Consider the following 27,107-nt stretch of genomic DNA (forward strand, 5'->3'; position numbering starts at 1 on the left):
CAAGCGCCCGAGCGCCATCACGCACCTCCGTGCCTCCAAGCGCCCGAGCGCCATCACGCACCTCCGTGCCTCCAAGCGCCCGAGCGCCATCACGCACTTCCGTGCCTCCAAGCGCCCGAGCGCCATCACGCACCTCCGTGCCTCCAAGCGCCCGAGCGCCATCACGCACCTCCGTGCCTCCAAGCGCCCGAGCGCCATCACGCACCTCCGTGCCTCCAAGCGCCCGAGCGCCATCACGCACCTCCGTGCCTCCAAGCGCCCGAGCGCCATCACGCACTTCCGTGCCTCCAAGCGCCCGAGCGCTATCACGCACCTCCGTGCCACCAAGGCGCCTGAGCGCCATCAGCACCTCAGTACCTCGGCACCTCAGTGCCTCTGTTCCTCAGCACTCCGGTGCCTCAGCACCATAGAACCTCAGCACCTCGGAGCCTCTGCACCTTAGTATCGCAGAACTCCAACACCTCAGTACCTCGGTGTCTCAGCACCTCAGTGCCTTCAGCACCTCAATAATACCAGCATCTCTGTACCTCAGCACTCAGCACTTTCACTAGTCTTGTTTTTCAGGAGACCTTCATCATTCCTCCGTGCTTCCTGCTTACCGTCTTCATCCTGTATGAAGAAGACCTACATCCGGCCATCTCTATTGCGACCCAGTAGCGGTTCCTCTTCCCTGTCACCGGAAGAAGCCCCGAGTCCACAACACCCTTCGACCAGGTCAGTGATAGTATACACAGGCCACATGGACCCGGGGAATCGGAACCCAGAAGCAAGTGCCATCCAGGATCTGGTTTCCCGTGTACAGAGTCAGGAAGCGGCGCAAAACCAGGTGATGCGGTATCTCCAAGAGCTATCCGGCAGGTTGGATCAAATTCAGGTTTCCCTGGCTTCAGTAGTTCCAGTTCCAGCTCCAGTACCCACTCCGGCAGTCGTTCCTGTTAATGCTCACGCAGTGTCTGGTACCAGGTCACGCCTTCAGCTTCCCACTCCCTCTCGCTACAACGGCAACCCGAAGAATTGCCGTGGTTTTCTTAACCAGTGCGAGGTGCAGTTTGAACTCCTCGCACACAATTTTCCCACGGATCGATCCAAAGTAGCATACATTATTTCCTTGCTTGAGGGTTCAGCGTTGGAATGGGTGTCTCCTTTATGGGAGCGATCTGATCCTTTGGTTTCCAACTACACTAATTTCATCTCATCTTTCCGCCGGATCTTTGATGAGCCTGGCAGAACGGCCGCTGCCTCTTCAGATCTTCTTAGAGTTCGACAAGGCTCTCGTTCAGTGGGTCAGTATGTGATTCATTTTCAGACCATAGCTTCCGAATTGCGCTGGGATAATGATGCCTTACGGGCCGCTTTCTGGAACGGGCTGTCCGACCGTCTTAAAGACGAATTGATTACAAGAGATTTGCCAGATTCCTTGGAACAGTTGATCTCGCTCTGTGTGAAAGTGGATCTCCGCATGCAGGAACGAGTTGGCGAACGTTCTCGGTCTGATCGGTGCAGATTCCGGGCTCCTCCGTCTAAACCATCGGTTACGACAGCTCCAGACGAACCCATGCAAATTAATCGGTCTCGACTGTCTCCAGAGGAGCGACAGCGTCGGCGTGAGAACAAACTTTGCCTCTACTGTGGAGCCGCGGATCACTTCCTCAAGTCTTGCAAAGCTCGCCCGGGAAACGGGCAATCCTAGCCTGTTCCGGGGAAGTCAAGCTGGGTGTGGTTTCTCAATCTTCTCCAGAAGTGGACTGTTTACTCTCAGTATCTTTGTCTACTAAAACAAAAGTCAAGACCGTTATGGCTCTTTTGGATTCAGGTGCTGCAGGGAATTTTATTTCTCTTTCCTGCGCCCAGAGTTTGGGTTTGAAATTACAGTTGGTCGAACGACCTATTACTATTACAGCCATTAACGGGGTTCAAATTCCTAACGCCTTGATTACGAGTCAGTCTGAGTCAATTCAGCTACAAGTGGGAGCTTTACATCATGAACAACTGAAGTTTCTAGTTATTCAGGAAATGTCTCACGATCTCGTTTTGGGTTTTCCCTGGCTCAGGCTACACAACCCTCATGTCGACTGGGGGTCGACACAAATAATTTCTTGGAGTCCTTTCTGCCGATTGAATTGTCTTACTCCTGTCGTTCCACTCCGTGCGTCGGCCAAGTTGGACGTGGAGTTAGTTCCTGAGGCTTATCGAGAGTTTTTGGATGTCTTCTCGGAACAGGCGGCTGATAAATTACCTCCGCATAGGGCTTGGGACTGTCCCATTGAGCTCATTCCTGGGAAAATACCGCCTCGAGGTCGCACTTATCCTTTGTCGGTTCCAGAGACACAAGCTATGTCTGAGTACATTAAGTCGAATTTGCAGAAGGGCTTCATCCGTCCCTCCACTTCTCCAGCGGGAGCTGGCTTCTTCTTTGTAAAAAAAAAAGATGGAGGGCTGAGACCATGCATCGACTATCGTGGTTTAAATGAAGTCACCATTAAAAACAAGTATCCTCTGCCGCTCATCACAGAGCTTTTTGATAGAGTGCGTGGAGCTCGAGTATTTACTAAGCTTGACTTAAGAGGAGCATACAACTTGATACGTATTCGTCAAGGAGATGAGTGGAAGACGGCTTTCAATACGAGAGATGGGCATTATGAGTACCTGGTAATGCCATTTGGCCTCAGCAACGCTCCCGCTGTCTTTCAAGGATTCATTAATGAAGTCTTTCGGGATATGTTGTATCTGAATGTAGTAGTCTATTTGGATGACATTTTGATTTTTTCTAAGAATCTTTCTGAGCACCGACTACAAGTTAAGGAAGTACTCCTTCGGTTGCGCAAGAATCATCTTTATGGCAAGATCTCCAAGTGCACCTTTGAGGTTCCTTCTATTTCATTTTTGGGCTACATTATTTCTGGAACTGAATTGCGTATGGATCCGGAGAAACTTTCGGCCATCCGGGATTGGACTCAACCTCTTTCCTTAAAAGCAGTGCAACGATTTCTAGGATTCGCAAATTATTATCGGAAATTTATAAGAGGTTTCTCTACCATCGTGGCACCTATTACGGCTCTGACTAAAAAAGGGGCTGACCCAAGCAATTGGCCTTCTGAAGCAATAGCAGCGTTCAAACAGTTGAAGACCGCCTTTATATCTGCTCCCGTACTTCAGCAGCCAGATTTCCTAAAACCATTCTTTTTGGAGGTTGATGCTTCCACGGTAGGCATAGGTGCTGTACTCTCGCAATACGCCTCAGATGGGAAGTTGCATCCGTGTGGGTTTCATTCTCGCAAGTTCTCCCCTGCTGAACTAAATTACACCATCGGAGACAAAGAGCTACTGGCAATTAAATCTGCGTTGGAAGAATGGAGGTATCTTCTGGAGGGTGCTAAACACTTAATCACAATTTTTACGGACCACAAGAATTTACTGTATCTAAAGACGGCCCAATGTTTGAACCCCCGTCAGGCGAGATGGGCGCTCTTCTTTACCAGATTTTCCTTTATCATCAAGTATCGGGCTGGAATTCTAAATACCAAGGCGGATGCCCTATCCCGTTCAGTGATGGCTTCCGATGAGGAGAATACTATGGGGAAGGCATTAATCCTCAGTCCCATCTCTATTTCTGCAGCTCCCACTAGGTTGGGCCCTCCTCCGGGAAGAATGTCGGTACCAGTTAAATTTCGACCGAGACTGTTGCAGTGGGCACACACTTCTAAGTTTTCTGGTCATCCGGGAATTCAGAAAATGTGGGAATTTCTGCGAAGATCATACTGGTGGGACACTATGAAAAAAGATGTTCAAGAGTATGTCAATTCGTGTCCTCAATGTGCTCAGCACAAAACTCCACGTCTGCCGCCTACGGGTTTGTTGCATCCTTTGTCCATTCCTAAAAAGCCTTGGACTCATATCTCGATGGACTTTGTTACTGAATTACCGCTCTCTAAGGGTCATAACACCATTTGGGTGATCATTGACCGATTCTCTAAGATGGCACATTTTATTCCATTGACCGGATTACCCTCCGCTTCCAAGTTGGCCCTGTTATTCATCCAAGAGCATTTCCGCCTGCACGGGTTACCTCTGGAAATAGTCTCAGATCGGGGAGTACAGTTTACAGCGAGATTCTGGAGAGCCCTCTGTTCAACTCTACAAATTAAGCTCAAATTCTCTTCTGCTTACCATCCACAGACTAATGGGCAAACTGAACGCGTCAATCAGGATCTAGAGACTTTTCTCCGTATTTACCTTTCCCCTTCTCAAGATAACTGGGTGGAGTTGTTACCGTGGGCTGAGTTTGCCCACAACCATTTTTATCATTCTTCTACTGGTGAGTCTCCATTCTTTATTAATTATGGATTTCATCCCCAAGTTCCGGAGTTGCCCATTTGTCCTCCAGAAGAAGTTCCTGCTGCAGCCTCAACTCTTCGACATTTCACTCAAATTTGGAGCCGAGTTCATGCCAATCTTAAGAGGGTTTCCGGTCGCTATAAATTCTTTGCGGATAGGAAACGACGAGCAGCTCCTCAATATAAGGTTGGTGACAAGGTATGGCTCTCTACCCGCAATCTTCGTTTGAAAGTACCCACCATGAAATTTGCCCCAAGGTTCATTGGTCCTTTCTCAGTGCGGCAAGTCTTGAACCCGGTCGTTTGCAAATTGGAGTTGCCTTCCCACCTTCGAATTCCAAACTCCTTCCACGTCTCTCTCCTCCGCCCCCTCATTCTAAATCGGTTCCACTCAGCATCTCCTAGGCCAACTACTACTGTGTCTGAAGCTGGGACAGAATTTGAAATCAAAGCTATTCTTGACTCTCGTTATTTTCATAAGAAATTACAGTACTTGGTAGAATGGAAAGGTTATGGTCCTGAAGAGAGAAGTTGGATCAATGCTACTGAGGTAATGGCTCCCCGACTGGTTCGAATCTTCCATTCCAGACATCCAACTAAACCCGGAAAGTGTCCAGGGGCCACTCCTGGAGGAGGGGGTACTGTCACACCCCGCGGGCAGCGGCGGCCGCGCTTACCGCTGCGGGTGTCCTGGATGGCCTGGCGTCTCTCCCCTCCGGCGGCCTCGGGGGTCCGGCGTCGGGTCGGCGGGTCTCTCCGGCGGCTCCCGGAGCGAGGGCGCCGCCATGCTGCTTTAGATTAGGTAGGCGGAGCGGGGCTGACGTCATCTGCCCGCTCCGCCAATCAGACCAAGGCGGGAGGTTCAAAGCCAGACGCCGAGCAGGGAGCCGGCGCCTGTGTATCATCGTTCTGCTTGTCTGAAGCAGTGATTTCCAGAGCTCCCTTGTTCCTATTTTCCGCTGTGTCTCCAGTGTCTCCAGTGTCTCCAGTGTCTCCAGTGTTCCAGTGTCTCCAGTGTCTCCAGTGTCCCAGTGTCTCCAGTGTCTCCAGTGTCCCAGTGTCTCCAGTGTCTCCAGTGTCCCAGTGTCTCCAGTGTCTTCACGCACCTCCGTGCCTCCAAGCGCCCGAGCGCCATCACGCACCTCCGTGCCTCCAAGCGCCCGAGCGCCATCACGCACCTCCGTGCCTCCAAGCGCCCGAGCGCCATCACGCACTTCCGTGCCTCCAAGCGCCCGAGCGCCATCACGCACCTCCGTGCCTCCAAGCGCCCGAGCGCCATCACGCACCTCCGTGCCTCCAAGCGCCCGAGCGCCATCACGCACCTCCGTGCCTCCAAGCGCCCGAGCGCCATCACGCACCTCCGTGCCTCCAAGCGCCCGAGCGCCATCACGCACTTCCGTGCCTCCAAGCGCCCGAGCGCTATCACGCACCTCCGTGCCACCAAGGCGCCTGAGCGCCATCAGCACCTCAGTACCTCGGCACCTCAGTGCCTCTGTTCCTCAGCACTCCGGTGCCTCAGCACCATAGAACCTCAGCACCTCGGAGCCTCTGCACCTTAGTATCGCAGAACTCCAACACCTCAGTACCTCGGTGTCTCAGCACCTCAGTGCCTTCAGCACCTCAATAATACCAGCATCTCTGTACCTCAGCACTCAGCACTTTCACTAGTCTTGTTTTTCAGGAGACCTTCATCATTCCTCCGTGCTTCCTGCTTACCGTCTTCATCCTGTATGAAGAAGACCTACATCCGGCCATCTCTATTGCGACCCAGTAGCGGTTCCTCTTCCCTGTCACCGGAAGAAGCCCCGAGTCCACAACACCCTTCGACCAGGTCAGTGATAACGTGTGGCAAGTTCAAAGGGCATCAGAACCTTGCACAACGTTGAAATCATTCTCCACTGCGCTTGAGACAGGTGCATTCCACCTCCTATATCGTGCTCAATTGTATAGGCTTGAATGGCCTTTTGCTGCTCCTCCAACCTCTGAAGCATATAGAGGGTTGAATTCCACCTCGTTACCACTTCTTGCTTCAGATGATGGCAGGGCAGGTTCAGTAGTTTTTGGTGGTGCTCCAGTCTTCTGTACGTGGTGCCTGTACGCCTAAAGTGTCCCGCAATTCTTCTGGCCACCGACAGCATCTCTTGCACGCCCCTGTCGTTTTTAAAAAAATTCTGCACCACCAAATTCAAGGTATGTGCAAAACATGGGACGTGCTGGAATTTGCCCATATTTAATGCACACACAATATTGCTGGCGTTGTCCGATGCCACAAATCCACAGGAGAGTACAATTGGGGTAAGCCATTCCGCGATGATCTTCCTCAGTTGCCGTAAGAGGTTTTCAGCTGTGTGCGTATTCTGGAAACCGGTGATACAAAGCGTAGCCTGCCTAGGAAAGAGTTGGCGTTTGCGAGATGCTGCTACTGGTGCCGCCGCTGCTGTTCTTGCGGCGGGAGTCCATACATCTACCCAGTGGGCTGTCACAGTCATATAGTCCTGACCCTGCCCTGCTCCACTTGTCCACATGTCCGTGGTTAAGTGGACATTGGGTACAACTGCATTTTTTAGGACACTGGTGAGTCTTTTTCTGACGTCCGTGTACATTCTCGGTATCGCCTGCCTAGAGAAGTGGAACCTAGATGGTATTTGGTAACGGGGGCACACTGCCTCAATAAATTGTCTAGTTCCCTGTGAACTAACGGCGGATACCGGACGCACGTCTAACACCAACATAGTTGTCAAGGCCTCAGTTATCCGCTTTGCAGCAGGATGACTGCTGTGATATTTCATCTTCCTCGCAAAGGACTGTTGGACAGTCAATTGCTTACTGGAAGTAGTACAAGTGGGCTTACGACTTCCCCTCTGGGATGACCATCGACTCCCAGCAGCAACAACAGCAGCGCCAGCAGCAGTAGGCGTTACACACAAGGATGCAACGGAGGAATCCCAGGCAGGAGAGGACTCGTCAGAATTGCCAGTGACATGGCCTGCAGGACTATTGGCATTCCTGGGGAAGGAGGAAATTGACACTGAGGGAGTTGGTGGGGTGGTTTGCGTGAGCTTGGTTACAAGAGGAAGGGATTTACTGGTCAGTGGACTGCTTCCGCTGTCGGCCAAAGTTTTTGAACTTGTCACTGACTTATTATGAATGCGCTGCAGGTGACGTATAAGGGAGGATGTTCCGAGGTGGTTAACGTCCTTACCCCTACTTATTACAGCTTGACAAAGGGAACACATGGCTTGACAAATGTTGTCCGCATTTCTGATGAAATACTTCCACACCGAAGAGCTGATTTTTTTGGTATTTTCACCAGGCATGTCAACGGCCATATTCCTCCCACGGACAACAGGTGTCTCCCCGGGTGCCTGACTTAAACAAACCACCTCACCATCAGAATCCTCCTGGTCAATTTCCTCCCCAGCGCCAGCAACACCCATATCCTCCTCATCCTGGTGTACTTCAACACTGACATCTTCAATCTGACTATCAGGAACTGGACTGCGGGTGCTCCTTCCAGCACTTGCAGGGGGCGTGCAAATGGTGGAAGGCGCATGCTCTTCACGTCCAGTGTTGGGAAGGTCAGGCTTCGCAACCGACACAATTGGACTCTCCTTGTGGATTTGGGATTTCGAAGAACGCACAGTTCTTTGCAGTGCTACTGCTTTTGCCAGCTTGAGTCTTTTCATTTTTCTAGCGAGAGGCTGAGTGCCTCCATCCTCATGTGAAGCTGAACCACTAGCCATGAACATAGGCCAGGGCCTCAGCCGTTCCTTGCCACTCCGTGTGGTAAATGGCATATTGGCAAGTTTACGCTTCTCCTCCGACAATTTTATTTTAGGTTTTGGAGTACTTTTTTTACTGATATTTGGTGTTTTGGATTTGACATGCTCTGTACTATGCCATTGGGCATCGGCCTTGGCAGACGACGTTGCTGGCATTTCATCGTCTCGGCCATGACTAGTGGCAGCAGCTTCAGCACGAGGTGGAAGTGGATCTTGATCTTTCCCTAATTTTGGAACCTCAACATTTTTGTTCTCCATATTTTAATAGGCACAACTAAAAGGCACCTCAGGTAAACAATGGAGATGGATGGATACTAGTATACAATTATGGATGGACTGCCGAGTGCCGACACAGAGGTAGCTACAGCCGTGGACTACCGTACTGTACTGTGTCTGCTGCTAATATAGACTGGATGATAATGAGATGTAGTATGTATAAAGAAGAAAGAAAAAAAAAACACGGGTAGGTGGTATACAATTATGGACGGACTGCCGAGTGCCGACACAGAGGTAGCTACAGCCGTGGACTACCGTACTGTGTCTGCTGCTAATATAGACTGGTTGATAATGAGATGTAGTATGTATAAAGAAGAAAGATAAAAAAAACCACGGGTAGGTGGTATACAATTATGGACGGACTGCCGAGTGCCGACACAGAGGTAGCTACAGCCGTGGACTACCGTACTGTACTGTGTCTGCTGATAATATAGACTGGATGATAATGAGATGTAGTATGTATAAAGAAGAAAGAAAAAAAAAAACACGGGTAGGTGGTATACAATTATGGATGGACTGCCGAGTGCCGACACAGAGGTAGCTACAGCCGTGGACTACCGTACTGTACTGTGTCTGCTGCTAATATAGACTGGATGATAATGAGATGTAGTATGTATAAAGAAGAAAGAAAAAAAAAACCACGGGTAGGTGGTATACAATTATGGATGGACTGCCGAGTGCCGACACAGAGGTAGCTACAGCCGTGGACTACCGTACTGTACTGTGTCTGCTGCTAATATAGACTGGATGATAATGAGATGTAGTATGTATAAAGAAGAAAGAAAAAAAAAACACGGGTAGGTGGTATACAATTATGGACGGACTGCCGAGTGCCGACACAGAGGTAGCTACAGCCGTGGACTACCGTACTGTGTCTGCTGCTAATATAGACTGGTTGATAATGAGATGTAGTATGTATAAAGAAGAAAGAAAAAAAAAACCACGGGTAGGTGGTATACAATTATGGACGGACTGCCGAGTGCCGACACAGAGGTAGCTACAGCCGTGGACTACCGTACTGTACTGTGTCTGCTGATAATATAGACTGGATGATAATGAGATGTAGTATGTATAAAGAAGAAAGAAAAAAAAACCACGGGTAGGTGGTATACAATTATGGATGGACTGCCGAGTGCCGACACAGAGGTAGCTACAGCCGTGGACTACCGTACTGTACTGTGTCTGCTGCTAATATAGACTGGATGATAATGAGATGTAGTATGTATAGAGAAGAAAGAAAAAAAAACCACGGGTAGGTGGTATACAATTATGGACGGACTGCCGAGTGCCGACACAGAGGTAGCTACAGCCGTGGACTACCGTACTGTACTGTGTCTGCTGCTAATATAGACTGGATGATAATGAGATGTAGCATGTATAAAGAAGAAAGGAAAAAAAAACCACGGGTAGGTGGTATACAATTATGGATGGACTGCCGCGTGCCGACACAGAGGTAGCTACAGCCGTGGACTACCGTACTGTACTGTGTCTGCTGCTAATATAGACTGGATGATAATGAGATGTAGTATGTATAAAGAAGAAAGGAAAAAAAACCCACGGGTAGGTGGTATACAATTATAGACGGACTGCCGAGTGCCGACACAGAGGTAGCTACAGCCGTGGACTACCGTACTGTGTCTGCTGCTAATATAGACTGGTTGATAATGAGATGTAGTATGTATAAAGAAAAAAAAAACCACGGGTAGGTGGTATACAATTATGGATGGACTGCCGAGTGCCGACACAGAGGTAGCTACAGCCGTGGACTACCGTACTGTACTGTGTCTGCTGCTAATATAGACTGGATGATAATGAGATGTAGTATGTATAAAGAAGAAAGAAAAAAAAACCACGGGTAGGTGGTATACAATTATGGACGGACTGCCGAGTGCCGACACAGAGGTAGCTACAGCCGTGGACTACCGTACTGTACTGTGTCTGCAGCTAATATAGACTGGATGATAATGAGATGTAGTATGTATAAAGAAGAAAGGAAAAAAAAACCACGGGTAGGTGGTATACAATTATGGATGGACTGCCGAGTGCCGACACAGAGGTAGCTACAGCCGTGGACTACCGTACTGTACTGTGTCTGCTGCTAATATAGACTGGATGATAATGAGATGTAGTATGTATAAAGAAGAAAGAAAAAAAAACCACGGGTAGGTGGTATACAATTATGGACGGACTGCCGAGTGCCGACACAGAGGTAGCTACAGCCGTGGACTACCGTACTGTGTCTGCTGCTAATATAGACTGGTTGATAATGAGATGTAGTATGTATAAAGAAGAAAGAAAAAAAAAACCACAGGTAGGTGGTATACAATTATGGATGGACTGCCGAGTGCCGACACAGAGGTAGCTACAGCCGTGGACTACCGTACTGTACTGTGTCTGCTGCTAATATAGACTGGATGATAATGAGATGTAGTATGTATAAAGAAGAAAGAAAAAAAAAACCACGGGTAGGTGGTATACAATTATGGACGGACTGCCGAGTGCCGACACAGAGGTAGCTACAGCCGTGGACTACCGTACTGTGTCTGCTGCTAATATAGACTGGTTGATAATGAGATGTAGTATGTATAAAGAAGAAAGAAAAAAAAAACCACGGGTAGGTGGTATACAATTATGGATGGACTGCCGAGTGCCGACACAGAGGTAGCTACAGCCATGGACTACCGTACTGTACTGTGTCTGCTGCTAATATAGACTGGATGATAATGAGATGTAGTATGTATAAAGAAGAAAGAAAAAAAAAACCACGGGTAGGTGGTATACAATTATGGACGGACTGCCGAGTGCCGACACAGAGGTAGCTACAGCCGTGGACTACCGTACTGTGTTTGCTGCTAATATAGACTGGTTGATAATGAGATGTAGTATGTATAAAGAAGAAAGAAAAAAAAAACCACGGGTAGGTGGTATACAATTATGGACGGACTGCCGAGTGCCGACACAGAGGTAGCTACAGCCGTGGACTACCGTACTGTACTGTGTCTGCTGCTAATATAGACTGGATGATAATGAGATGTAGTATGTATAAAGAAGAAAGAAAAAAAAAACCACGGGTAGGTGGTATACAATTATGGACGGACTGCCGAGTGCCGACACAGAGGTAGCTACAGCCGTGGACTACCGTACTGTACTGTGTCTGCTGCTAATATAGACTGGATGATAATGAGATGTAGTATGTATAAAGAAGAAAGAAAAAAAAAACCACGGGTAGGTGGTATACAATTATGGATGGACTGCCGAGTGCCGACACAGAGGTAGCTACAGCCGTGAACTACCGTACTGTGTCTGCTGCGACTGGATGATAAATAATGATATAAAAAATATATATATATCACTACTGCAGCCGGACAGGTATATATTATATAATGACGGACCTGCTGGACACTGTCTGTCAGCAGAATGAGTTTTTTATTTTATAGAATAAAAAAACACCACACAAGTCACACGACGTGTGTTTAACTTTTACAGGCAGACAGTCAATCACAATACAATATAGTATACTATACTGGTGGTCAGGTCACTGGTCAGTCACACTGGCAGTGGCACTCCTGCAGAAAAAAAAGTGTGCACTGTTTAATTTTAATATGTACTCCTGGCTCCTGCTATAACCTAACTGCTCCCCAGTCTCCCCCACAATTAAGCTGTGTGAGCACAGTCAGATATTATACATAGATGATGCAGCACACTGGGCTGAGCACAGATATGGTATGTGACTGAGTCACTGTGTATCGTTTTTTCAGGCAGAGAACGGATTATATTAAATAATATAAAACTGCACTGGTGGTCACTGGTCAGTCACTAGTATAACTAACTAATACTATCAGCAAAATTCTGCACTCTCTGTCTGAGTACTCCTCCTAAGCTCCAGTAAATGAAGTGTCACTGTCTCACTCTGTCACTAGTATAACTAACTAATACTATCAGCAAAATTCTGCACTCTCTGTCTGAGTACTCCTCCTAAGCTCCAGTAAATGAAGTGTCACTGTCTCACTCTCACTCTCCTATCTATTTCTTCTCTAAACGGAGAGGACGCCAGCCACGTCCTCTCACTATCAATCTCAATGCACGTGTAAAATGGCGGCGACGCGCGGCTCCTTATATAGAATCCGTGTCTCGCGATAGAATCCGAGCCTCGCGAGAATCCGACAGCGTCATGATGACGTTCGGGCGCGCTCGGGTTAACCGAGCAAGGCGGGAAGATCCGAGTCGCTCGGATCCGTGTAAAAAATAATGAAGTTCGGGCGGGTTCGGATTCCGAGGAACCGAACCCGCTCATCTCTAGTAATAACCTTATATAGTCAGTGAAAATGTCACAGGTCCAGGAATTGCATTTACTTGGCTTCTGCTGTCTGTCTGAGGTCTCACAAGTCAGGGGCATTCAAGCATGTCAGAGGAAGTTTAAGGCACAGTGTGCATTTTTTTTACAAATGTAAACAGCAGTGTATACAAGTACTGATTGAATACATTTGGAAAGTAACAGTTAGTTTGCGGACTGTCCCTCCCAGCATGAGATACTGCAGGGACATGCTTGGATGCCCCTAGACATGCTTGGATGCCCTAGGCAAATGCCTAGCCTGCCTATAGCTAAGGCTGGCTCTGGACATCACAGCATGACCTCTCACACCCCACCAGACCAGCTAAGACTGGTTATTTCTGGTTTGAGGCCCTTGTCTTTTACATGACTGACCTAAGGGAAATGTGATTTCACTTATTATTTAAAGCTATTGCATTCAGATGAGAACATTTTTATTACTACCATTTGCCCGCAGTTTTGCTCACATAGTGGCATCTAATATTGGGATGTATATGTTATATTGTACATATAGGGCCTGATTCAGGTTGGATCGCAATCGCAATAAGCGACCCAACAGCAAAAATTGGTAAGAGGATGCGGGCTCATGTGCAGGGCCCATCCTGCGCATGCGCCCGCATTTTCTGCGGCGCCCACAGAAAATGTGATCGCCTCTGCCTGTCAATGCCTCTTTTTCAAGGCGGAGATGGGTCATTGCGGGGACGAGGCTTCAAATCGGGGGCGGCAATGAAGAAACAGGGTGCATAGTCAGGGCGGCTGCGTGACGTCACACGCAGCCGCTGCGATCACGAAAATTACTGCGGACCTCCTGCGGGCGCCTGACATGCGGGGCGGACTAGCGCTGTGCTGGGCGTCCCCCCCCCCCCCCCCGCATGTCAGAGAATGTGTTCGTAGATTTGCTAAATTTAGCACATCTACGATCAGGTCTGAATCACCCCCGTGGAACAAAAAATAGGGCCCAAATTATGTGATTTTAGTTTTGTTTGTCAGTTTTTTAGAACAAAAACACAAAACCAGTCACGGCGGTTTGGCAAAAACCAAATACAAAGCCAGATGACGAATCAGGGTCAAATCCAAATCCAGCAAAAATGGTCCTGTGCACATCTCTAGTAATATTCTAATACCACATTGAGTTTGCTAGCATTGTATGCCTAGGTATGTGCTGATATGAGACATTCCCTTTAAATCCTATTTGGGGTATTCAGAGTTTAATGAATTATTCCTGTAGTTTAGCTGGTCATTCAAAACTTCGGATCAGTGCCACCATATGGTCCCTACTGGTCTGCACATGTGCACTGATGTTGCTTGCTAACTGGTAGCTGCATTAGATGTTGTTGCATTCCACAGGAGGAGCTAGCTGCATATATCCAGTTTTGCGTTCCACATGAGATGCACAGTTCGGGAGCACCAGTGCCACGTTTTACACATGGTACCCTGAGGTTACTGGGAGAGATATATAGGGGTATATGCAATTGCGGTCGAATTCCCGAAATTGTCGAATTTCGGGAATTTTTCGCCAAAAAAAAAAATTCGACAATGCAATTCAGTACTTTCCGACAACAAAACGGACTTTCAAAATTCGACTTTTTGAAATTCGACTTTTGACAAATTCGACTTTTTTGCAATGATACACATGCTGCAATTCGACCAAAGTCTATTCAATGGAAGTTTGGAAATTCGACAACAGTGCTTTTAGACAGTAAATTAGTCATTTTCAATCCGCAACACTTTGGAGGGTGAAACTAATAAAAAAAATTTAAAACATGTTTTTTTTGTGTTTTTTTTTCTTGGTAATATCATATCTATTTATATTAGAAGGGATTAGGTACTTGGTTTGTCTTTTTTGGAGGCACAAGTATTATTTATATATTTTTAAAAATATTTTATTTTTATTTTTTTGGGATGGAATGGTAAAATCCCTGAAAAAAATGGCGTGGGGTCCCCCCTCCAAAGCATAACCAGCCTCGGGCTCTTCGAGCTGGTCCTGGTTCTAAAAATGCGGGGAAAAAATTGACAGGGGTTCCCCCGTATTTTTAAAACCATCACCGGGCTCTGCGCCTGATGCTGGTGCAAAAAATCCGGGGGACAAAAAGTGTAGGGGTCCCCCGTATTTTATACACCAGCATCGGGCTCCACTAGCTGGACAGATAATGCCACAGCCGGGGGTCACTTTTATACAGCGCTCTGCGGCCGTGGCATTAAATATCCAACTAGTCACCCCTGGCCGGGGTACCCTGGGGGAGTGGGGACCCCTTCAATCAAGGGGTCCCCCCCCCAGCCACCCAAGGGCCAGGGGTGAAGCCCGAGGCTGTCCCCCCCATCCAAGGGCTGCGGATGGGAGGCTGATAGCCTTGAGAAAAATGACAAGAATATTGTTTTTTCCAGTAGTACTACAAGTCCCAGCAAGCCTCCCCCGCAAGCTGGTACTTGGAGAACCACAAGTACCAGCATGCGGGAGAAAAACGGGCCCGCTGGTACCTGTAGTACTACTGGAAAAAAAATACCCAAATAAAAACAGGACACACACACCGTGACTTGTACAACTTTATTACATACTGCCGACACACACATACATACCTGAAAATAAAAGATAATTATACTCACCTTCCAGCGTCCAGAGATACATCCACGTCCAGAAAATAATCCAGGTACTTGGCAAAAAAACAAAACGCAAATACCCGTGCCAGCGGACTGAAAGGGGTCCCATATTCACACATGAGACACCTTTCCCCGAATGCAGAGACCTCTATGTGACAGCTGTCACAGAAAGGTCTCTTCAGCCAATGAGCGAGTGCAACGTCCTTGCACTCTGCTGATTGGCTCTGTGCGCGTCTGAGCTGACAGCGCATCGCAAAGCCTCTCCATTACTTTCAATGGTGGGAACTTTGCGGCTAGCGGTGGGGTCACCCGCCGGTCAGCGGCTGACCGCGGGTAACCCCCCCGCTGACGGCAAAGTTCCCACCATTGAATATAATGGAGAGGCTTTGCAATGCGCTGTCACAGCACAGACAGCGCACAGCCAATCAGGTGAGCGCCACGTAGTAGCGCTTCCTGATTGGCTGAAGGGACCTCTGACAGGAGTCACGTGGGGTCCCGGCACATTCGGGGAAAGGTGTCTCATGTGTGAATATTGGACCCCTTTCAGTCCGCAGGATCGGGTCATTGCGTTTTGTTTTTTTGCCAAGTACCTGGATTATTTTGGATGTATCTCTGGACGCTGGAAGGTGAGTATAATTATCTTTTATTTTCAGGTATCCGTGGATTCTACTTGGAGAAGAGGACCGACTGCTTCGTGTCAACATAGGTAAGTATGTGTGTGTCGGCAGTATGTAATAAAGTTGTACAAGTCACGGTGTGTGTGTCCTGTTTTTATTTGGGTATTTTTTTTCCAGTAGTACTACAGGTACCAGCGGGCCCGTTTTTCTCCCGCATGCTGGTACTTGTGGTTCTCCAAGTACCAGCTTGCGGGGGAGGCTTGCTGGGACTTGTAGTACTACTGGAAAAAACAATATTCTTGTCATTTTTCTCAAGGCTATCAGCCTCCCATCCGCAGCCATTGGATGGGGGGGACAGCCTCGGGCTTCACCCCTGGCCCTCGGGTGGCTGGGGGGGGACCCCTTGATTGAAGGGGTCCCCACTCCCCCAGGGTACCCCGGCCAGGGGTGACTAGTTGGATATTTAATGCCACGGCCGCAGGGCACTGTATAAAAGTGACCCCCGGCTGTGGCATTATCTGTCCAGCTAGTGGAGCCCGATGCTGGTGTAAAAAATACGGGGGACCCCTACTCGTTTTGTCCCCCGTATTTTTTGCACCAGCATCAGGCGCAGAGCCCGGTGCTGGTTTTAAAAATACGGGGGATCCTCTGTCAAATTTTCCCCCGCATTTTTAGAACCAGGACCAGGTTGAAGAGCCCGAGGCTGGTTATGCTTTGGAGGGGGGACCCCACGCCATTTTTTCCCGTTTTTCCCCGGTTTTTAAAATCGCGGCAAAATCCGGCAAATCGGCCGTTTTTCGCCCGCGGGAATGTCGAATCCGTTTTTCATTGAATATGGTGAATTCCAGCAGCCACCTGCCGGAATTCACCTGTCGAATTGTGTCGAATTAAAAAATGGCGATAATTTGCCGCGATTCGCCGTGAATTGCATATACCCCATAGCCTGACTGATTACGTGACTTAAGTGTTGAACAGTGTAATGTTTTTTTGGGTTTTTTTTGTTGCGCTTTGACCTTTGGGACCTTGTTTTAAAATTGTTGCTATAGGAAGTGATGCAGTGCCAGATTAAGGTCCTAATGGGACTGGAGCTGAAATTTCTGAAGGGCCTATTATGTGCCACTGCAGGGGGTGTGACCAGCATGGTGGGTGTGTGGCTACTGATATGGGGGGGTGATCAGTGCTGTATATTTATTTTGTGTGTGTATGCGTGTATGTATGCATGTGTTTGAAAAATATAAAACTCTCAGCACTTAAATACCCAATTATTTCCAACATAGCCAACACATGCGCTGTACCATCTTTAAGTGATTTCCACCTTTTTCCATTAGATGGGCATTCACTGGACTTTATCAAATATCAAATGTCTATTGACCAAAACCTATAGCAAAAAGTAGGCATTTTGATTCCCCTGAACATTTGGGGCTGCATCAAAGCACAAGTACAGCAGACCAGGCAGAGATTACAGCACTGTCTCACTTATACCATCAGAACCATGTGTAAAAAGGCTCCAAACTACACGTGGTCCAACTTGGAATGCCTGGCCTCCCCTGAAGTGATATCAGTTCCTCTACCAGTGGTTCCCAAACTTTTTTAAATCAAGGTGCCCTAGAGCATCAGAATTTTTTTTTCATGGCAACCCTAGACCAACAGTTTCTCATTGAGAAATTTAGAAATAAATATTATATTAAGTAAATTGTGTTTATTAGAGATGAGCGGGTTCGGTTCCTCGGGATCTGAACCCCCCCGAACTTCACCTATTTTACATGGGTCCGAGGCAGCCTCGGATCTTCCCGCCTTGCTCGGTTAACCAGAACGCGCCCGAACGTCATCATCCCGCTGTCGGATTCTCGCGAGATTCGTATTCTATATAAGGAGCCGCGCGTCGCCGCCATTTTCACTCGTGCATTGGAGATTGAACAGAGAGGACGTGGCAGCGTTCTCTCCCTGAAAAGCTCCGTAATCTGTGCTCAGTGTGCTGCAAATAATCTGTGCTCAGTGTGCTGAAAATAATCTGTGCTCAGTGTGTTGAAAATATCTACGTTCTCTGCCTGAAAACGCTCCATATCTGTGCTCAGTGTGCTGCAAATATCTGATCAGTGTACTGCATTGTGGGGACTGGGGACCACCAGTATATAATAATTATAGTAGTACAGTACAGTAGGCCATTGCTGTATCTTGCAGCTCTGTGTCACTGCAAGTATCCATTCCATATCTGTGCTGCATTTTTGTGAGCAGTATATATAGTATTACAGTGCAGCATTTTGGTGAATAACAGTATATAGGTGGTAATTCCAAGTTGATCGCAGCAGGAAATTTTTTAGCAGTTGGGCAAAACCATGTGCACTGCAGGGGGGGGGCAGATATAACATTTGCAGAGAGAGTTAGATTTGGGTGGGTTATTTTGTTTCTGTGCAGGGTAAATTCTGGCTGCTTTATTTTTACGCTGCAATTTAGATTGCAGATTGAACTCACCACACCCAAATCTATCTCTCTCTGCACATGTTATATCTGCCTCCCCTGCAGTGCACATGGTTTTGCCCAATCCTGCGATCAACTCAGAATTACCCCCATAGTTGTACAGTAGGCCATTGCTGTATCTTGCAGCTCTGTGTCACTGCAAGTATCCATTCCATATCTGTGCGGTATTTTTGTGAGCAGTATATATAGTATTACAGTGCAGGATTTTGGTGACTAACAGTATATAGTTGTACAGTAGGCCATTGCTGTATCTTACAGCTCTATGTCACTGCAAGTATCCATTCCATATCTGTGCAGCATTTTTGTGAGCAGTATATATAGTATTACAGTGCAGCATTTTGGTGACCAACAGTATATAAGCACATGAGGGAAGAGGGCCCTGCTCGTGAGAGTTTACAATCTAAAGGGGAGGGGTAGACAGACATGGGTGACACAGATGGGGTACATAGAGAATGTGGAACAGAGGGTTAGGAATCAGGATGAGATTTGGCTGGGTTTGGTGAAGAAGTGGACCCCCAGAAGGCACAAGTTAATACTTAACATTGCAACATTTTACTGGGCTATGCAGGAGAAAATTAAAAATAGGGCAAAATAAAAAAAAAGAATCGATAACTTCTACTGCTTTCAAAAAGGTCAATGGAAGCTGAAATAATGGACAACTACCTCATGGAAGCCAGATACAGTATACCAAACAGTACTTAGCAGAGTTAGGAATGAGTGCTTATGAAATACAGTAACATTTTGTCATAATATTTCAGAAACTGCATGACTGGTCTCTTGCACTCTTTTGCTCTAATACACAACCTGCTTTAGGATTTATATTCAAAAACATTATGTCTCCATGATCCCAAAAACGTCAGTCTTCTTGGAAAGTGGTTTGTTCCTTTGTAAGGGAAAGAGAACAAACGTTCTCAAACAACGGTTTCTCAATTTCTTTTTCCTCTGGGAAGGGATTGTGGATTCGCAGGAATATCTGAGCATTTCTGTAATCAGAAAGCAGCGACTTTCTACAAATGTTTACGAATAATTCCAGTGATTTTGTCATTTTCATCCAGTGATTTAGACCAATAATACCATTGATTAGAACGAATAATTCCTGTGATTTTGTCATTTTCTTCCAGTGATTTGGACCAATAATACCATTGATTAGAACGAATAATTCCTGTGATATTGAGGTGTTTGTGTCGCTTAGCTTAGCCGTCCAGCGACCACAGTGCACCTCTTTTTCTCTTTTCTTTGCATCATGTGCTGTTTGGGGCCAAATTTTTGAAGTGCTATCCTGTCTTACACTGCAGTGCCACTCCTAGATGGGCCAGGTGTTTGTGCCGCCCTCTTGGGTCGCTTTACTTAGTCATCCAGCGACCTCGGTGCAAATTTTAGGACTAAAAATAGTATTGTGAGGTGTTCAGAATAGACTGGAAATGAGTGGAAATTGTGGTTATTGAGGTTAATAATACTATAGGATCAAAATAACCCCAAAATTCTATGATTTAAGCTGTTTTTGAGGGGGGTTTTAAAAAAAAACCACCCGAATCCGACAAAAAAATTTCAGGGAGGTTTTGCCAAAAAGCGTCCGAATCCAAAACACGGCCGCGGAACCGAATCCAAAACCAAAACACAAAACCCAAAAAATGTCCGGTGCACATCTCTAGTGTTTATACAGTATGTCATCCTTAAGTGCAATTAGGAGGTGAGGGACAAGATTTGCTTCTGTTTCTCCAAATATTTTATTATTGACTTCCACCAGCACTGGTTTTGCTTTTTACATTGACCATAAATAATGTGAATTGGTCCTGGTCCACCAACCCAAGGTACCCCTGCAAGAGTCACGAGGCACTCCAGGGTGCCCAAGCACACAAGGACAGATGTACTAAGCAGTGGAAATAGTGGAGAAATGAGCCACTGGAGAAGTTGCCCATGGTAACCAATCAGCATTGAATTGACATTTATAATTTGCATACTATAAATATATACAGAGCAACTAATTGGTTGCCATGGGCAATTTCTCCACTCTTTCCACTGCTTAGTACATCTTCCCCATAGTTTGAGAACCACTGTCCTGTACTGTAGCATCAATATTAACATAAGATCCCAAAGGTCCAAGCACAACAGAAACATACCACTACCATTACACCGTCGAACACTTAAGTCATGTAATTGTACAGGCAAAGTTGTACCGCTCTACCTGTAACCTCAGGGTACCACATGTGGTACTGATACATCAGAACTGTGCGTGTCACGCTGGAACAGAAAACTGGATGTCCACAGCTAGCTATTCCCATGGAACGCAAACAACTTCTAATGCAGCTACCAGTTACCAAGCAACATCAGTGCACTGCACATGCACTGACTAATAAGGAGCATATCATAGCACTGATCTGAAGATTTGAAGGACTAGCTAAATTACAGGAATAATTTTGAACATCCCTTTATCTCATGTCTCCAACGAGAGAACATACTTGGGCATGCAATACTAACAAACGCAATTTAATGTGAGCGAATTACAAATACAATCATTTATATTTATGTACATATACACACACACACACACACACACACACACACACACACACACACACATATATATTAGTGATGAGCGGGTTCGGATCCTCGGGATCCGACCCGCCCGAACTTCACCTTTTTTTTACACGGGTCCGAGCGACTAGGATCCTCCCGCCTTGCTCGGTTAACCCGAGCGCGCCCGAACGTCATCATCCCGCTGTCGGATTCTCGCGAGACTCGGATTCTATATAAGGAGCCGCGCGTCGCTGCCATTTTCACACGTGCATTGAGATTGATAGGGAGAGGATGTGGCTGGCGTCCTCTCCGTTATAGTAGAACACAGAGTGACTTAGTTAGTTATAATTGTGGGGAGGATTGGGGACGGGGAGCAGCTGTTAGGGAGTACAGTGCAGGGTTTTGATTATACCACACCAGTGAGTTTAATCCTTTGTTTCTCTGCCTGAAAAAAACGCTCCACCATATCTGTGCTCACTCAGTGTGCTGCACTGCTCAGTGGCGTAACTAGAAATTTTTCTCCCCCAAGCCAAAAAATCCTTCGGCGCCCCCCCCCACCCCCCATACACCCAGTAATTGCCTGCGGCGCGCGCTGGCAAAAAGGGTGTGTGGCTTTGTCGAAATGGGCGTGGCTTTGCGTGGAGGGCGTGGCATTGCAGGAAAAGACTACCTTATACCCCAGTTTTGCAACCTGCACGCCCAGACGTTGGCCACCACAGGAAAGAAAAATAATCCTGATTCATGCCCCTTACATTATTTGTCATTTTTCCTCCTTATAGTAATGCCCAGTATACATTATTCCACATACTGCAATGGCCCTTAGACATTATTCCACACACAATCAGTGATCGCGCTGAGCCAAAAAAAAAGTGGGTCCCAGGGACCCTTCACTTTTAAAAATTGGGGTCCTACCGGTCTTTTTCTGGGTCCCATCGGAATGAAGGTTCTTATTAATTTTAATCTTGTTTGGACACTACAAAAGTGTTGCAAGATGGGGGGGATGGGGTGACAATGCTGCTGGGCTGTGTAGCATGCAGGACACCCTGCACCAGAGCTGTAACTAGACATTTTGGTGCCCTTAGGCAGAAAGTGAATCGGTGTTAGATCACTTAGACCATAAAGAACAGGTAGTGCGCGCCGTAGTCGCGTCGCAAAATTTTAGGGGCGTGGCTTCATAGGGAAGGGGCGTGGCCACATACTAGTGTCAATTCACATTACACCACACAGTAGTGGCGCTTATACACATTGCACCAGGTAGAACCTCCTATGCACACTGATCCAGGTAGATCACGTCATACACTTTGCTCCAGGTACAGCACGTCATACACTTTGCACCAGGTACAGCACGTCATACACTTTGCACCAGGTACAGCACGTCATACACTTTGCACCAGGTAGAGCACGTTATCATACACATTGCCGCTAGGTAGAGCACGTTATCATACACAGTGCGCCAGGTAGAACACGTTATACACACTGCGCCAGGTAGAGCACGTTATCATACACATTGCGCCAGGTAGAGCATGTTATCATACACATTGCCGCTAGGTAGAGCAAGTTATCATACACATTGCATCAGGTAGAGCATGTTATCATACACATTGCCGCTAGGTAGAGCAAGTTATCATACACATTGCCGCTAGGTAGAGCAAGTTATCATACACATTGCGTCAGGTAGAACACGTTATTATACACATTGCGCCAGATAGAGCACGTTATTATACACAATGCGCCTGGTAGAGCACGTTATCAGCCACATTGCGCCAGGTAGAACACGTTATTATACACAATGCGCCTGGTAGAGCACATTATCATACACATTGCGCCAGGTAGAACACGTTATTATACACAATGCGCCTGGTAGAGCACGTTATAATACACATTGCACTAGGTAGAGCACGTTATCATACACATTGCGCCAGGTAGAACACGTTATCATACACATTGCGCCAGGTAGAACACGTTATCATACACATTGCGCCAGGTAGAGCACGTTATCATACACATTGCGCCAGGTAGAACACGTTATTATACACAATGCGCCTGGTAGAGCACGTTATAATACACATTGCACTAGGTAGAACACGTTATTATACACAATGCGCCTGGTAGAGCACGTTATTATACACATTGCACTAGGTAGAGCACGTTATCATACACATTGCGCCTGGTAGAACATGTTATTATACACATTGCACCAGGTAGAGCACGTTATCATACACATTGCGCCAGGTAGAACACGTTATCATACACATTGCGCCAGGTAGAATACGTTATCATACACATTGCGCCAGGTAGAGCACGTTGTCATACACATTGCGCCAGGTAGAACACGTTATTATACACATTGCGCCAGGTAGAACACGTTATTATACACATTGCGCCAGGTAGAACACGTTATTATACACAATGCGCCTGGTAGAGCACTGAGGCACATTGCAGTAACCACTCACTTATCACCTCCAGTTGCACGAAGGGGCCGTTTGACACAAGTGGTTCCGCCCCCAGCAGCAACTCACTGACACTCACCATTTTTTCTGACAGCACAGTGCAGTGAGTGCACTGGCACAAGTAGCCAGCCTGCGCCTGTAGTAGCCGCAGCCTGGAGGAGCTCTATGTGAAATCGCAAGCAGAGGCTGTTCTCTGGCAAGAAGGAGCTCGTCCAATCGCTTCCCCTGACGGGCTGGCCACTGCTAAATATACCGATAATCAGTTCCAACTGTGTCAAAGTAGTGAAGCCCCAGGTGCAATGGGAAAGTCAGTGTCACTGCACAGTTGTACTGATATACTGGTATATTTAGCAGTGGCCAGCCCGTCAGGGGAAGCGATCGGAGGAGCTCCTTCTTGCCAGCCTCTGCTTGCGATTTCACAGATAGCTCCTTCATGCTGCGGCGCCGGCTGGCTACTTGTGCCAGTGCACTCACTGCACTGTGCTGTCAGAAAAATGGTGTCAGTGAGGCCCTGACACTCTGAGCGGCCTCACATTGCACACACGGAGCTTGCAGCCCCCGGACATCCCGCATCTGCACCAGCTACTCCAGGTGAAGCGGGGCGATGCAGCACTGTCTACTGCTTACCTACAGCGGGAGCTGCGCAGCCCGGACGGCTCCTGCTGGAAGGTAGTTGTCGGGTCTCGGTGGGGCGTTGAGCGGGTCCCGGGTAGGGGGGTGGCGGCGGGCAGATCCGGAGCTGTACTCCCAGTCGCAGAGGAGGGTGCTGGCGGCAGAGCGGCAGTGGAGCCGGATGAGCGGGGCCAGTCTGTCAGCCCTGCAGCACAGATTCATGTGCTGGCGGGGAGCAGGATTCAAAGCGGGAGATGCTGCAGGCTGTGATTGGATGGAGACTACAGGAGGTGATTGGCCGAGGAAACAGCCAGTCACCTCCTGCATTCCGCTGACAGGCTTAACACATGCAAACACATATTCAGATGAGCGCGTCCTGTGGGACCCGCTCATCTTCTAAATGTGAGTCCCGGGCGGCTGTTTCTGGGTAAAATACGCGCCATGGCGCGTTTTTGCGATCACTGACAATAATGCACATGACACAATATGCACACACCGTAATGCCCCCTACACATTATGCCACACACCGTAATGCCCCCGACACATTATGCCACACACCGTAATGCCCCCGACACATTATGCCACACACCGTAATGCCTGTGACACATTATGACAGGAATCGCAATGCCAGTTATACATTATGCTACACACTGCAATGCCCCTGATACATTATAGCACACACAATGTCTGTGACACAGTATGACACACACCACAATGATCCTGAGACATTATACCACATACCACAATGCCCGTGATATAGTATACAACACACCGTAATGCCTGATACATTATGACACACACCGCAATGTCCGTGATACATTATGCCACACACCGTAATGCCCATTACACATTAAGTTCTACAGTAAGGCTTCCAATTACTTTTAAATTACCTCCTCGTTGCCAGGGGTTTCATGCTCTTGGTTCCATGCACGGTGCCAGGGGTTTTTATGCTCAGGGTGTCATGCTCGTTGCCAGGGGTTTCATGCACTGGGTGTCCTGCTCGTTGCTAGGGGGTAGTGCTTGTTGCTAGGGCCGTGCTCCCAGTGCCACATATGCTCCCAGTGCCAGATATTCCCCCACAGTGCCAGGTATATGCACCCAGTGCCAGATATTCCCCCACAGTGCCAGGTATATGCACCCAGTGCCAGATATTCCCCCACAGTGCCAGGTATATGCCCCCCCCAGTGCCAGATATTCCCCCACAGTGCCAGCTTCCCCCCCAGTGCCAGATATTCCCCCCCAGTGCCAGGTATATGCCCCCAGTGCCAGATATCCCCCCCCTCCAGTGCCAGGTATATGCCCCCAGTGCCAGGTATATGACCCCCCAGTGCCAGATATCCCCCCCCCCCAGTGCCAGGTATATGCCCCCAGTGCCAGATATTCCCCCACAGTGCCAGGCATATGCCCCCAGTGCCAGATATTCCCTCCCAGTGCCTGCTTCCCCCCCCCCAGTGCCAGGTATATGCCCCCCCAGTCACGGGTATATGCCCCCCAGTGCCGGGTATATGCCCCCCCAGTGCCAGGTATATTCCCCCAGTGCCAGGTATATGCCCCCCCAGTGCCAGGTATATGCCCCCAGTGCCAGGTATATGCCCCCCCAGTGCCAGATATTCTCCCAGTGCCAGATATTCCCCCCCAGTGCCAGGTATATGCCCCCAGTGCCAGGTATATGCCCCCAGTGCCAGGTACATGCCCCCCCAGTGCCAGTTATATGCCCCCAGTGCCAGGTATATGCCCCCAGTGCCAGATATTCCCCCCCCAGTGCCTGCTTCCCCCCCAGTGCCAGGTATATGCCCCCAGTGCCGGGTATATGCCCCCCCAGTGCCAGGTATATGCCCCCAGTGCCGGGTATATGCCCCCCCAGTGCCGGGTATATGCCCCCAGTGCCAGGTACATGCCCCCAGTGCCAGATATTCCCCCCTAGTGCCTGATTCCCCCCCAGTGCCAGGTATATGCCTCCAGTGCCGGGTATATGCCCCCCCAGTGCCAGGTATATGCCCCCCAGTGCCGGGTATATGCCCCCAGTGCCAGGTACATGCCCCCAGTGCCGGGTATATGCCCCCCCAGTGCCAGGTATATGCCCCCAGTGCCAGGTATATGCCCCCAGTGCCAGGTACATGCCCTCAGTGCCAGGTATATGCCCCCCCAGTGCCAGGTATATGTCCCCAGTGCCGGGTATATGCCCCAGTGCCTGCTCCTCCGGCCCCCCCCCCCTATGTGTTGGAGGGACACGAGCGCATCGCGCGTCTCTCCTGTGTCCCTCCTGGCTCTCCCCCAGCTGTCTAATAAAGGAAGTGCCGTTCGTGAGCCAATCAGAGCTCATGAACGGCACTTGCTTCCTTAGACCGGCCGGGGGAGAGCCAGGAGGGACACAGGAGAGACGCGCGATGCGCTCGTGTCCCTCCAACACATGGGGGGGGGAGCCGGGGGAGCAGGCACCGCAGCAAGGAGGGAGAGGAGATCGCAGATTGACATGCGGACGCTCGTCCGCATGTCAATCTGTTCTAAATCAGTGGCGCCCCCGCAGCCCCTCGACCCAAGCCACCGCGAGGACTGCGGGGGCAGTAGTTACGCCACTGGCACTGCTGCATGATATATCTGTGCTGAGTGCACTGCTCTGCTCACACTGCCTAATTCTGGGGACTGGGGAGCAGTTATAGCAGGAGTACAGTGCACAGTTTTGCTGACAGTGACCACCAGTCCAGTATACGTTTGACTGCCTGAAAAACACTCCTGTGTTTTTTTTTTCTTCATACTAGTTTAGCAGTCTGCTGACAGTGTCCACCAGGTCCGTTATACAGTATATTATATATATAAGCAGCAGTACGGTAGGCCACGGCTGTACCTACCTCTGTGTCGTCAGTGCACTCATCGTCCATAAGTAATATAATACTATACTATCCATCCATCTACATTGTATACCTGTGGTGTTTTTTTTTCTTTCTTCATACTAGTTTAGCAGTCTGCTGACAGTGTCCACCAGGTCCGTTATACAGTATATTATATATATAAGCAGCAGTACGGTAGGCCACGGCTGTACCTACCTCTGTGTCATCAGTGCACTCGTCGTCCATAAGTAATATAATACTATACTATCCATCCATCTACATTGT

This window comes from Pseudophryne corroboree, chromosome 1 (assembly GCF_028390025.1).
Source record: "Pseudophryne corroboree isolate aPseCor3 chromosome 1, aPseCor3.hap2, whole genome shotgun sequence".
NCBI classification, from domain to species: domain Eukaryota; kingdom Metazoa; phylum Chordata; class Amphibia; order Anura; family Myobatrachidae; genus Pseudophryne; species Pseudophryne corroboree.